Here is a 14,461-nt window from a genome sequence, read left to right as displayed (position 1 = left end):
GTGTACTGCTCCTTTTTGCGACTTTATTATTGGCTCAGGGACGATGGGTGGCACAACTTTGGTCAAAGTTGTTGTCGAACTACTAGGTTGTTCGTTAGCCTTGTTGTTCGACAGCTTTGGATTCCTGTAATCCTTATTCCTTGTCAAAGCATTATTTTGCTGCTTTGAGGTAGACAACATAAGCACTTGGGATCGGGAAGCATTTTGATTAGCAACCAGATTTTGACCTGGATTAGGAAATGGATCAGTCAATACTGTTGGGGTTTTTGAACTCTTAAAGAGTTTCTTAACTTCAGCTATATGTGGACAATCTTTCGTCCAATGATCCTCATCGCATATATGACACCCTGCTGAAGGTTTCCTTTTTCTCCCTTTCTTTTTCTTCTTGCCCCCTGGTTGCTTCAGCTGTTTGCCCTTGTCGGTCGACATGGAATTTACTTCTGAGGCAAGAAATTCTTCATTTGTATTTTGACTATAAATTTTGTGCTTGCCAATCACGCCATCGCTGGCGTGAGAGTCATTGTTTGATTTAGGAGGAGGAGGAATTGAAAATTCCGGTCTAGGAGCGTCGGGTATTTTGTCGTAGAGCATGCCGGACTGAGTATAAACTAAGTCCAAATACTGTGCACGAGCGATAACTTGCTCCTCTGTTACGACTCCCCCCTTGGACACATCTTCCGTGATGGCAGGAAGTAATGACTTGATAAACCATTCAGCTAATAGCTGATCGGGAACGTACGTTTTTACCATCCTACGACGACGTCGTCACTCATGTATATGATCAGATATGTGGGTGGCAGTCATCTGTTTGAAGTTGGTAAGGAGTTCTGTTCCCGTTTCATACCTTATCGGTAATTGAAAATGGGTTAAAAAGGTTGTGGCTAAGGTACTGAAGTTGTCGAACGAAGCTCTAGGCAATTCAATGTACCATTTTGCCGTTGGACCCGTTAACGTCCTCTGAAAGAGGCGAAGTCTTATCGAATCATCATTCAGAGTGTTCGATGAACACCATAGATGGAATGTCATCACATGATTCGACGGATCTTCACCCGGATTTCCATTAAATTTAGGAATATCTGACGGAAGTTTATGCGGAATCGCTGGCCACCAAGGGGCATAAGCAATTGGATCATTCGTCAGCCGGTTTAGATCTGGTAATTCTAGAGTTGCTACAAAGGCAACTGTTGGTTCAGGTTAGGCGAAGCATATCCAAGATAAGATGGTATCGCCTGAGCAATGGGTCTTTGCAGACCAGCATAATGCTGGCAACTTTGACAAGGTTGATGGGCATAACCATTATAGTATGGTTGCCCATTACTTACAAAGACTTGTTGCTCAGGTCCTTGATATGATTGCTGGAATGGCGGTTGTTGAGATTGAACCAGCTCTAGTTGTTGGACCATTTGCTGTTGACCAATACTGGATGATTGACCGGGATGAGGAGTCACAGTACGTGTTTGAGCCTGAGTCACTCCAGATAAGGAGGCACTACCCTGAGATTGTGATTGAGTCGTTGAGACAAGAGGTTGTTGTATTGCAACCTGAGAAACTTGGGGTTGACATACAACAGGTGGAGCTTGTACTTGCGACACATTCATTATAGCAGGTATGGTGGGAATATTCGACACAGGGTGTACTGGTTGCATTGAATATACAACCCCTGGTTGTTGAGGCAGTATTGGTACCCAACCGCTGGATGTAATTCCAGTTTGACCTGAACTTTGTTGTAAACTCCCATATGGTTGTTCTCTGGGAGGGAACAATGAAAGAGCATACTGTCCTCCATATGGTGGAAATCCAGTACTTAAAGGGTAAATTGGCCTTTGCAGACACATTGGATCAATTTGTTGAGTTTCAACATAAGAAATACCAGATGATAATCCGGATGAACAAATAGGAACTAACCATGTCGTTGTCCCTGATTGGACTCCGGCTTGTTGTTGACAATTTGTCGGGATAGATGGTATACCAGCGAACATCGTTGGAGTAGCAACAGGAGGCTCTGCTGCTGCTGTGTCGGACGACACAGTCCTAGATGTCGACGGTTGTTCAAACATATCTAGTCTATCCAAAAGATTTCTTAGCGATTCTACAGGAACTTCCACTTGTGGTGGACTAACTTCGAAGATCAACGAGGGAAAGGTGATGATTATTCCGCTTAAAATAAATTTTATAACGACGCTTTAGACACAACTTGCTTTTTCAGTTTTAAAGAGTCGAGAAAAAGCTAAATATGACTCTAGTCTCCTTCGATGTTTTAACTAGCCCGAAGTGACAAATGCTCGGATGGACTTTTTCAGTTATAGAGTTTGAAAAAGGCCAAAAGAAACTGCTCTGGAGATCTAGGCAGAGGCTGTGCCAAACCTTTCGCAAAACCATAGAATACGTTTTACGGTACGGGTGGTCGATCTTCGTGAATGCTGTGTTCACTGCATTGCGATCAGTAGGGTGGCCGACACGGCTTCCTATGGATAAAAGATATATTCCTATAGGGGTCTCCCAATATATACGCGACGGTACATGGGAGCACAAATCCGTATTAGTGCCACCGACTCTCAGGAGGAATCACCCACCTTCGTCGAGATCGACAGTCACTACGTTTAACGTCACCGGAACACGTCTCTAACTTAGACCTCTATGTGTTTGCGTTATGTTTCAAAGCGTTGTTAGGTTCATTCAATATATTTTAAGTTGATCTTTTTAAAGTTTGCCTTCCAAGGTTCACCACGAGATGTTTGATACAAATTCCTAAATGCAGTCTAAGATGAGAAGCAAGCTTTTTCAATCTTTTCGACTTATGAAAATCTTAACTACTGAGGGAAAAGAAAGACAACATCTTTTCACACAGATCAAAGAGCATACACTAATGCACTTTTTCCTTAAATAAACATACAAACTTATATGCAAAATGCAAAATGCAGGTATTTCTTTTCTCTTTCTTAATGTTGGTGCGATACAAAAAGAATGTTGTTGTATAATTTCGAATTCAATTTCAAGTGAAAGCAAACAAGCTCGTCCAAAATCAAAAGACACCTTAAGATTTACTTGTTTCGACACTAGAAATATATAAATTCAAACCATATGACGAAAGCAAAAGCTCAATCAGCTATGAACAACAAATAAACTAACTCTTAAGATCAAAACGACACTTAATCACAGGTCTAGACCTAAGAGGCCACAGCAAGACTAGTTCACTTTCGTTATGGGAAACTACAAATGATACAAGAAATACACAAAGAACAAACACAGTTTCTTTATACAACCGAGGCGAAATAGTGGCAAGGAAAGTTGGTTTCAGATAAGTACATTGACTGGTAACAGGCTGCAAAAATAAGGGTGAAAACAGGGCAAGAAACAACAGGAAACCCCAGTAGCACAAGGCAAGACTGGTTCAGCGCAGGTGGTACACTGTCAGTTTGACATTCAGTGTAGGTAGCCCCTTCGGGAACTGCGCTGAAATGCAGACTGCCTTCACAGCACCTGCACTGAAGATTCAAACTTTCGTTTTTCTCAGTTTCCGGGTCACAGATTGCTGGAAAATTCACAGTTTTTGCTCAAATCAGAAGCTATCAGTCAAGGACACACTAAGGGATGACAAGGAGGATGAAAAGATATCACTAAGAGCTTATTAGAGTCCTTGTGGATCAGCTCTTCAAATCATAAACTTGCCCAGAAACTGAGCTAGAGTAGCTGCCCTCTACTTTGTATTTGAAGGATTCAAACACAGTTCGATTCGGTACTCCCTTTGTTTATGAAATGAATAGCAAAAAACAAAAACAACCAACAAGATACGCTCCCCAGCGGAGTCGCCAATTTGTTGTGGGGAAAGGTATCCAATACGGAATGACCCTATCCCACTCTAAGGGTGATAGTACCTCAGCAACAACTGAATTCAAAGCTATTCAAGATTACTTCTTTATGAGATGAGAGAGAGAAGAGAAAAGGGATCCACTAACCGTTATCTTCCGCTAATGGTTGATCCAATCTTCCCTCTTTGCTGCTTGCTCCTAACTCCTTGCTCTTTCACCGGCCCAGCTACACAAAGATCCTGTAAAAGCACAAGGAAAGGGAACTACAAGAAGCATACATCCATAACTGATTCAAGGATTAGAATAAATCAAATATACAAGCATCAATTCACCATAGAGATACATGCATATAGAAGAACCTCAAATACTTTATTAATAGAAGAAGTAAAGTTCTGAGAGTGTTACAACCATAATAGGCCCAATCCAGCAATACCTCCCAGCAGAAAGAAATCTCCTCTCCACCTCCTTCAAAGCAATCACCCAATAGTTCTATACTCAAACCAACAGCACTTCCTTACTTGCACAAAATTCCAGCCTCCATAGACCTCATGAGAGAGCTCTATATATAGGAGATTTGGAGAAAGGATGAGTCAGCTTGTAGCTGGCATGAAGCTGACTAGTGTCCTCTCCCACTTCAGTTATTCTTCAGTTCTTGAGTCCACTTGGAGGTTCTTGCTTCCACTTGGAGATATAGACCCTCTTACTCATCACCAGTCAAATTCCTTGATGCGAGTGTCACTTTGGAAGCTTCCTGGGCTCTGACACCTTAAGGAATGAGTCTGCCACATGTCCAAACACGTTCAGCGCAGGTAGCTAGTGTTGGAGTTGACATTCAGCGCAGGTAGCTAGTGTTGGAGTTGACATTCAGCGCAGGTAGCCAGTGTAGCAGTTGACATTCAGTGCAGGTAGCCAGTGTAGCAGTTGACATGATCCAGAATTTTCTTGTTTTTGAGTGTTTTCAGGTGGAGAACTGATATTTAGTGTTGTGGTTTGCTGACCTTGTTCCTCTAGGGGGAGGAACAACATGTTTAGGGACTTTGGATCCCTTAGATTATTGACATTTCATGCTTCATGCTGTAAGGCACAAAAATGTCTATAACAAGTGGTGCGTCTTTTTACATGACAGGAGATCGAGATTTGTTTTCTGATCTGGAGGACAAAGATCTTGGAGTGCACATCGAGATGGGCGATGATGGTAGATACAGTGCGACCGGTATCGGTACCATTTCCTTTGAGAGGGAGTCTGGTAAACCCTTCGTATTGAAGGAAGTGATGCATGTTCCAGGATTGAAGAAGAATCTTATCTCTGTGGAGATGTTAGAAGATAAGGGATATGATGTTGCTTTCAGCGAGGGAAAGGCTTTCCTGCGCAGTAAGACAACTGGAGAAACCTGGAAGATAGGGGTTCGAGTGAGGAACCTTTATCAGTTGCATGTAGATGGATGCATAGCAATGGCATGCAAGGTAGAAGTATTGGTGAGCCGGGATGATGGCGATTTGTGGCACAGGAGATTGGGTCACCTTCACCATGGAGCCTTGAAGACACTACAACAAATCACTACAAGGCTTCCTAAAGGCACCCTTGCACAGTCAGATCAGTGCAAGGGGTGTACTTTGGGAAAGTTTGTGAAAGACACCTTTCACGAGAAGGATAGCCGTGCCACGACGATCCTTGAGAGAATTCACACAGACGTGTGTGGACCTTTCTCAATAGCTTTGACAACAAAACATAGGTATTATGTGATCTTTGTTGATGATTTCTCTCGTAAGTACTGGATCTTCTTCATGCAGAAGAAGAGTGAGACATACTCAAAGTTCTGTGAGTTCAAAGCAGTGGTTGAGAAGGAGTCGGGGAAGAAGGTGAAGGCTCTTAGGAGTGATAATAGTGGTGAATACATCCCTGGTGAGTTCAAGGATTTTTGCAGTGTAGAAGGGATTCAAAGAGAGCTCATAGCTCCCAATAACCCACAGCAGAACGGGGTTGCTAAGCGGAAGAACAGAACGATCGTGGGTGCTACAAGGCGATGTTGCATGATCAGGGCCTACCCCTTCACTTGTGGGTAGAAGCATGCAATACAACAATTTATGTGCATAACCATTGTCCTCATAGGATACTTGGCATGAGTACACCTGAAGAGGCTTATTCTGGTAAGAATCCTGATCTTTCTCATTTGAGGATTTTTGGTGCTAATGTTTACATGCATGTGACAAAGGATGCTAGGAAGAACCTGGAGCTGACCGCAAAGGTTGGGATATTTGTGGGGTACACTGATACGCCCCACAACTATCATGTGTATTTGCCAGACAGTCGAAAGACTGTTGTGTGACAGGATATAAAATTTCAAGAGGAGAAAGCCATGAAGTGTTCACTTGAGAGGGAGCCACACTTGCATGCAGATGAAGAGCTATTAGTTCTTAAGAATGAGCTTCAAGACATGGATCAGCCACAGGACGAGGTTCATGGAGTGGAAGAGACCACTCATGCAGTGCCAACCATCAGAGGGCGAAAGCGCTTGACAGAAGCTAAGCGACCGGCTCAAGATGCAGAGAAAGTTGTAGGACCACCTACAGCCCAACGCAAACAGAGACAGTCACCTGATGGTATACCAAACCTAATGATGACATGATTAAAAAGAAATATATCAGTTGTTTCACCAATGTTGATATATCTAGGCATCGCTTCAGCCCACATGGTAAAATAATATACCACCACAATGATGTAGCCATGCCCCCGAGTGGAGTGAGGGTTACATGTCATAAAATCAATGCCCCATTTCGCAATGGGGCCAAAGGTGATAACAACATGTAGAGGAGCAAGTGGAGCATGGGTTTTACGGTTATATATTTGGCAAGCATAACACCTTTAGAGTGCAGTCATGCAATCACAAAACATAATAGGCAAAACATAACAAGCATACAAAATATTATGCGTGGTGGAATCGATAGACATGTCTTCCACATGATCCAACATGGAATTCATTAAGAGATTTCTCAGCCTCTTCATGAGTGAGGCACCCTCTAAATATGGTATTGATATCATGATGATAAAGTGTGTTGCCAATTATAATGTAGATTTTAGCCTGGTATCGAATACATCGTTGAATAAAGTGAGAGGTATTAGGCTAAAAATTTTGGGTCTGGAGATAGATGATGATATCTCCATACCAAGGGTCAGATGAATCAATTAGAAACAATGACTCATTAGGTATAGAATCATCAAATGTGATTTCATTTTTGGATGAGGAAAGGTTGCATATCAGTTTGAAAAAGACTAGTTATTTCTTAGATTTGGATTTAACAAAATCAAAATCAAACTCTTGGAGAATAAAAATCCACTTGGAGTACTCCCCCCTACAAATGAAGTGATAAAATGTAAGTCATTGGGTTAGAATTAGAAACAACCATAGTCATTTGAAGCAAAATGTAGTGGCAAAATCTTTGTGAAACTTGAACGGTTTCCAAAGCCAACTTTTCAATGTGAGTGTATTTGATTTCTGTATTATTTAAATTTTGAATCAAATAATAGATTGGGTGCTTGTCCCCCAAATTGTCTTTCGAGACCAATACCATGGAGATTGTGGTCATAGCTCCAACGAGGTACATGAAATAATAGCATTGATAATCAGGGGGATATATCAATAATGATCAAACCAGGAAATCCTACAAAGCATTGAAACCCTTCTAAGTTGTATCATCCCAATGGAAGAGAACCCTTTTTTTCAATAGTTGAGTGAATCCTTTCATGCGTTTTTCATAACTAGGAACAAATATTAGTAGAAAGTTAGCCTTCCATTGGAGGCATTGTAATTGAATGAGTGAGGAAGGTGCAGGAAAATAAAGAAATTCATGTACATTAAGCGAATCAATATTGCTTCCTTACTTCGACACAAAAAATCCAATAAGTCTACCAGATTGGACACAAAAGATGAACTTATGCAGATTTAATCTAATATTATAGTGACAAAAACATAGAAAAATCACGCTAAGATTCATCGAGTGGCCCTTACGTCATTTCGAATGAGTTGATAGATAGTCCAAATAGGGTTGTACTATGTTTTTTTGATATGGAGATCAACAATAAGCTGAAAGATGAACGTGCTCAGAATATTATGACACTGGCATCAAATCATAGTGTTCGTCGTCTTAATTCCAACGCCGCTTGAATCACCTAAATCCGACACGTATGAAGAAGTTATGATGTTATGAAGTTTTTGACTAACAACTAAAACTTCAAGTAGCAGGGTTCACTGGGCTGCTGACTGGGCAATTCATACAACTAACATCATCAACTAACTATGCAAGGTACAGTGTCAGAGAGGCCAATTCATGCTGAAATATGACATAACTGTAAAGGTTGGAATGGCAGTTTTTGATTGGTGGTCAATGGTTGAGGTGGCATTATGAGAGGGTGCCACATGGCCGAATGAGAGGGTTCCACGTGGCCCTACGTTGTTGGAAAAAATTGTTATAACAACTGAAGGGCCTTGGCGGGGTTTGATCCCTCAACCTCTAGTGCATCATTCCAATGACTTATCTCTCTACCACTACATCAGTTCTTAACTCATATATAACTTCGGTACTATTTGAAATCGTGTGGTCGGCGCATTTTGGGGGAGGGCTGGGGCACCTAGCCCAACCCCTAGTTACATGATGAACCATTTGCCCATGGTGGAAGGGAGTGGTGCAAGGTAGTTAGGCCTTGATCCTTAGCTACATTACTACCCACCCGACCACAAAGAAGTGCTCTCGCCACAGGGGTGGGTGGTTAGCACTAGCACACGACCACATTAACGCCCACGAGACCACCAGCGGAGCTAAAAGGGGCAAGAACTTAGCCTTGTATCCTAGCCATGTAAAGGACACATGACTAAAGGTTTGAAAGTAGAGAGCTAAGTCAGCGACAGTGGGCAGTTAGCCCTGGCCCCCGAGCATATTATGTCCACCTGACCTTGACTCAATGTTTAGGCGTTATGGTGCATTTTAACTAAGAAACACATTGCACCTTATTTAGCAAGAATCGTTTCAGTCCTAGGCAAAATTATCGGTTAACGGATTGTGTAAATGGTGAATTTCTCACATAGTTAGTATGTTTTTCCAATTTGTAGGAAAAATATCAGAGCTTCGATCTAAGAAGCATATCTTGCTCAATTTTTAACCTTTTTGAGCTGACAAAGAGCCTAGATTGGGGTTTTTGGAGTATCCTAGTCTCAATGGAAGCCTCAAATTTCTAATTTCAGCACTGCATGATGGAATTTTTGCAGAGCCAAGTCCTTTAGTGATAGAGGTAGAGAGAGTTTTGAAGTATGATGGAGGTATATTTGAGCATGGAAAGAGCCTAGTTGGAGGTTTTCCAGCCTTATATTTTCATCTACAACAGTTTTTACCTCGGTAGAGAAGCTATTTTTAGTCTTTTGTTAATGTTTTTATGAGAGAATTCCTTTTCAAAACTTCATTATGAAGTGCTTGTATGTTTATGATTTTTTATTTCAAGTGGAGTACAAGGACCTATTGTGAAAGAGTCATTTTTTTGTTGACGACCATGACTTGTTGTAGGGAGTCATATTTTTCAGTGAGAATTATTTGTAGGATAATGTTTCTTTGTAGGATAAACAAGACACCCCAGAGTCAAGAAGTTGTAATGTGAGCATTTTCTGCTATAATCAATTTAGAGGTCTAGCCATTTGAGCAGGACCTGGAGATGTAGCCCACGAGGTGTGAACTTCGTTATCATTTGCTAGTTTCTTCTCTTCATATTTATCATATTGACTTGAATACGAATTTGCTTCACTTTTAAGTTCATGTGAAAAATTAAATCATCATCTTTGAAGAGGTTGAAAAACTAATTTTACCTTTAAATAACCAATTTATTATAACTTTTAAAGTATTAGAGCATGATTAAGTTTTTCTTCCATTTTCAGATTACGTGGTATCAGAATGGGTTTTGACCAAATTGCAAGTATGGGAAAGAAACTAAATCGTGAAAGACTCCAAGAGTTGGAGGATATTAATCTATGTCTTTGAATGGAGAATGTAGAGGTAAGTATATTTCTTGAAGTTACAGAGAAGGAGAAACGGAAATGCACCTGCAGTTGGAACATATAGTGGAGGAACAAACTAGTGAGTTTTCTGTCCCAGAAGTAGAAAATAATCCCTCCAAAAGGAATCCAATTTGTTGGCATGGTCCATACACAAGATATGGATCCTATTATGAGAACGATTCTTGCAATTTTTTCAGCATCTGAAAGATTCTCCCTATGTGCCAGTTGTTAAAAATGGTTGGCTAGATAGATCATGCACTTCTTCATCATCATCTAAATAAAAAAAGATGGGTGGTTGGTCAAATGAGGTAATTAATATTTCTAGTTCTACTCTAGTTAATGTTGATAACACATCTTTTGCTAATTTTGAAAATCATACCAAGGGTATTGGTATGAAGCCTTGCACTCAGATGGGTTATGATGGAAGAGGCCTTAGATTTAATGGTCAAGGAACCATTATTCCTATTGAAGTGAAGGAACGAACAAGGTATGAAGGATTGGCTTATGGCCATGAATAAATTGGAGGGTGCTCCAAAATTCCTGAGGCAAAGAAATCATTAAGTGATGTTCCAACACACCATGATGGTAATTGTCTCTGAACAGAGAAAAATGTTCCAAGGGACATGCCATGTCAAGTTATTCTCATCAAAGTCACAAGCCAAAAGACAGGTATAATTTTCATGGAGATTCTAGAAATGTTAATGATTTTGATCATTTATGGGAAATCTATCCTTATAGTTATAGATTTTGTAATGCAGCTAACCATTTTGTGGCTAAGTGTGACAAACACAAAGCAATGGTAAAAAAAAAAAGGATCAAATACTTGGGACAGGATATGAGGAACCTCTCCCAGGTATGAAGTCTTCCTTGTCTATGGGAAAGCATAAACATTTTTGTACCCATTGTAGCATGAATGGGCATCAGATTGAAAAGTGTTGGAAACTTGACCAGGAACTTTGTCCCAAGAAGGAAAAATAGGTCATGTGATCCAACTACAAAGGAAGTGACAAGTGAAAAACCAGAAAATGATGTAGTTACCGAAGTGACCTTTGAAGCAGAGTGGGTGCAGAAAGAGGACCCATAAGCCTGGTTAGGAAGAGAACAGTTATATTATTTTGTAGAGTTAGCTTTCTTTGTAAAATTGTAATTACTTCTTGTGCATTCCCATTTGGGTACTTTATAAAGTAAATTCATGTACACATCACCTATCTACAACAAGTTTATTTTCATTGGCATGTTATTACATTTTGTCTTGATGATGAGCCAATTTGTATGGAACTTTTGGGATTAGCATTTTCATCTCATCCAACATGTCTATAATTGTGTCAAGCACTCACTTATACAAGTATTTCTATTTGAAGCTTGTTAGTGAATTTTATCTTTGGTAAATATCGTGCAGAGGATGACCTTAGCAATGTGGACAAATCCAAGCATGCCATTTAACATATGCAACCAGTACATCGAAGAGTACAAGTGCAAATGGAGGACAACAAACCAAAGTGTAAAGAAATGAATGACAAACATTTAGTTGCTTATGATTATCGAGGTGGAAGATCTAGTTTGGTTTCAACAAAGAGAGACTTCAAGGTTAACATTTTTTGAGCCAAAGAAATATGTTCATGAAGAGAATGTTCAGATTCCATCCATTGGAGGGTTTGTTCCTACATGTTTAAAAGAATTACAACAAGTCACAATTATTGATAGCAAGATAATGACTTCATGCAGAGGCAAGGTGGAGTACCTTGAATGGGGATCAAAGCGACCAATTCAAATAGAACAAGAAGTATTGAGATCAGTAATGTAAATGAGCTTTTTCCTCACTTATTTGTTGAGTGAAGATACACTTTTGGAGTTTGAATAGTTCATAGTGGGGAGGTATGTTCCGGAGATCAAAAATAGGCTCAAAAATGAAAGTTCTTGGAGTATCCTGAAACCAACATCAAATCATAGTGATCATCATCCAGATTCCAACACCGCTTGAATCACCTCAATTTGAAATCATATGAAGAAATGATGAGGTTCTGAAGTTTTTGACCAACAACTAAAAAGTCAAGCAACAGGATTGAATGGGATGCTCACTAGGCAGTCCGTACAACTGATGTGATCAACTTACAGTGTAAGGTACAATGTCAAATGAGCTAATGCCATGTTGACACATGGCATCATAGTACAGGTTGGAATGGTGATTTTTGACTAGTTGCCATGTTGCCCAATGAGAGGGTGCCACATGGTAGGGTTCAAACCTTAGACCTATCACACAATGTTCTAATGACTTACTGTTATGTGACCACATTATTTATTAACTAATATAGAACTCCGGCTTTATTTGAAATGGTGTTTTTAGCGCATTTTTGTGGAGGTACGGGGCACCTAGACCCAACCCTTGGTTCTGTGAAGAACCATATGGACACGGGGGAAGGGAGTGGGGCAGGGCGGTTAGGCCCTAGCCCCCAACCACATTACTACTCACGCGATGACATACATTAACGCCCACTAGACAACCAACAAAGCTAGCGGGGCAAGGAAGTTAACCTCGACCCTCATCCATGTGAACAACACATGACTAGAACATTCATAGCAGAGAGACTAGTTGACATGAGAAGGTGGTTATCCCCAACCCCTGGCCATATTGCGTTGATGTGACCCTAACTCGGCGCTTAGGGGTTATGGAGAATTTTAACTAAGCGACAAATTGCACCTTTTTTGGGGAGGAAACCCACAATTCCCAAGTGAAGTTGTCACTCAAAAAAATGTGGAAACGACAAGTTTGTCACAAATTTAGTAGGTTTTTCCAATTTGCGGGATAGATAGTAGAGTTTGGCTCCAAGAAGCATATATTTCTCATTGTTTAAGCTTTTTGAGCTCAAGGAGAGCCTATATAAGGGTTTTTGAGTGTCCCAGACTCAATGGAAACCTCAAATTTCTAAGTTGAGCACTATATGATGTACTTTTTATAGCATCAATTACTCTAATGCTAGAGTAAAAGAGACTTTTGAAGCAAGATGGAGGCATATTTGAGCATGGAAAGAGACTAGTTGGATGTTTTCTAGCCTTCTAGTTTCACCTACAACAACTGTTACTTCAATAGAGAAGCTATTTTTAGTATTTTCTCATTGATATTATGAGAGAAGTCATTTTCAACCCTTCATTGTAAAGCATTTATATGTTTATGCTTCTTAATTCTAGGTGGAGTACAAGGAGCTATTGTGAAAGGGTCCTTTTTCTATTGAAAATCATCACTTGTTGTAGGGAATCATACTTTTAAGTCATAATTATTTGTAAGAGAATGTTTCTTTGTAGGAGAAACAAGTCACTCAATAGTGTACAAGATGTAATGTGCTCATTTAATACTCAAATCAATATAGCTATCTAGCCATTGGAGCAGGGCACGAAGACGTAGCCAATGAGGGGTGAAATCTGTTATCACTTTCCTTTTTCTTCTCTTCATATTTGTCATATTGAGTTGGATAGGAATTTTCTTCACTTTGAAGTTCATGTAAAAATTTAAATAATAAACTTTGAAGAGGTTGCAAAACTAATTTTACCTTTAAAGACCCATTTTGTTATAACTTGCAAAGTGTCAGAGGATGATTGATTTTTAATTTCATTTTCAGATCAATTTTATATCATGGAAGGCATAATTCATAGCCCTTTGAAAGGTTGCACCAATGTTTTTCAAACTGAAAGGTAGCTCATGATATGGAAATGTTCCCCAAGGAAAAATAAAAGAAATTTTATGTTGATCTGATGGGAGTATATTTATTTTCTTGTAGCTAGCAGAACCATCCATAAATGAAAAGACTTCACTTGAAGTACAATTATCAACAATTCAGTTGATAAATGGGGTAGGGTATTTGTCTTTAGGATGTGCATGGTTGATATCCCAATAGTCGACATAGACTCGAATCATGCCTTTTTTTCCATAACGGGTACGATGTTCGAAACCCAATTAGTATGAGGAACCAGGTGGATAAAACCAACACACAAAATTTTTTCATCTATTGCTTTGATCACGACAAATTTCATAGGATGAACGAGGTGCAAAAATTGTTGAATTGGCTTAATGTCTGGGTGGGTTTTGATTTCATGTGACACGATATTTGGATCAATACCTGGAATTTCCTCATATGTCCTGTTATCACTTAGAAGTTTTTCCTAGAAGTTATCAAAAGAAGGAATCATTCGAGGTAACCACAAACCAATCTTTTAGGCTCATGTTCTAGCCAACCTAAGTCCAGAGAGGGCTCTCTCTTTATAATTTAGCTTCTTTTTATGAGATTTTAGGCTAGTTCTTAGTGTTCATATAGTTTTGTTTTGAATTGAGGGTTGGATGGTGGAATTCTTAGAGCAGATGGATCGAGCTAGGTCTTCAAGCCATTGGGCTATGGATTCAATCAATGGATAGCATAAATAGACCATATCATTAAAGGGAATGTTCATAGGGCATGCTAGCAGAGAAAATTTCAAATCTTTAGGCATAATGGATGAAGATCTAGCTCTATCCATTTCCTCTAATAATTCCACCATCGAACCCTCAATTCAAAAAAACCTATGAACACTAAGAACTAGCCTAAAATCTCATAAAAAAAGCTAAATTATAAAGAGAGAGCCCTC

This window comes from Pinus tabuliformis, chromosome X (genome assembly GCF_031772625.1).
Source record: "Pinus tabuliformis cultivar Carrire ecotype Pingquan chromosome X, CPIR1, whole genome shotgun sequence".
Taxonomy (NCBI): Eukaryota; Viridiplantae; Streptophyta; class Pinopsida; order Pinales; family Pinaceae; genus Pinus; species Pinus tabuliformis.
The sequence above is the reverse complement of the archived record's forward strand: the minus strand, read 5'-3'. Positions refer to the sequence as shown.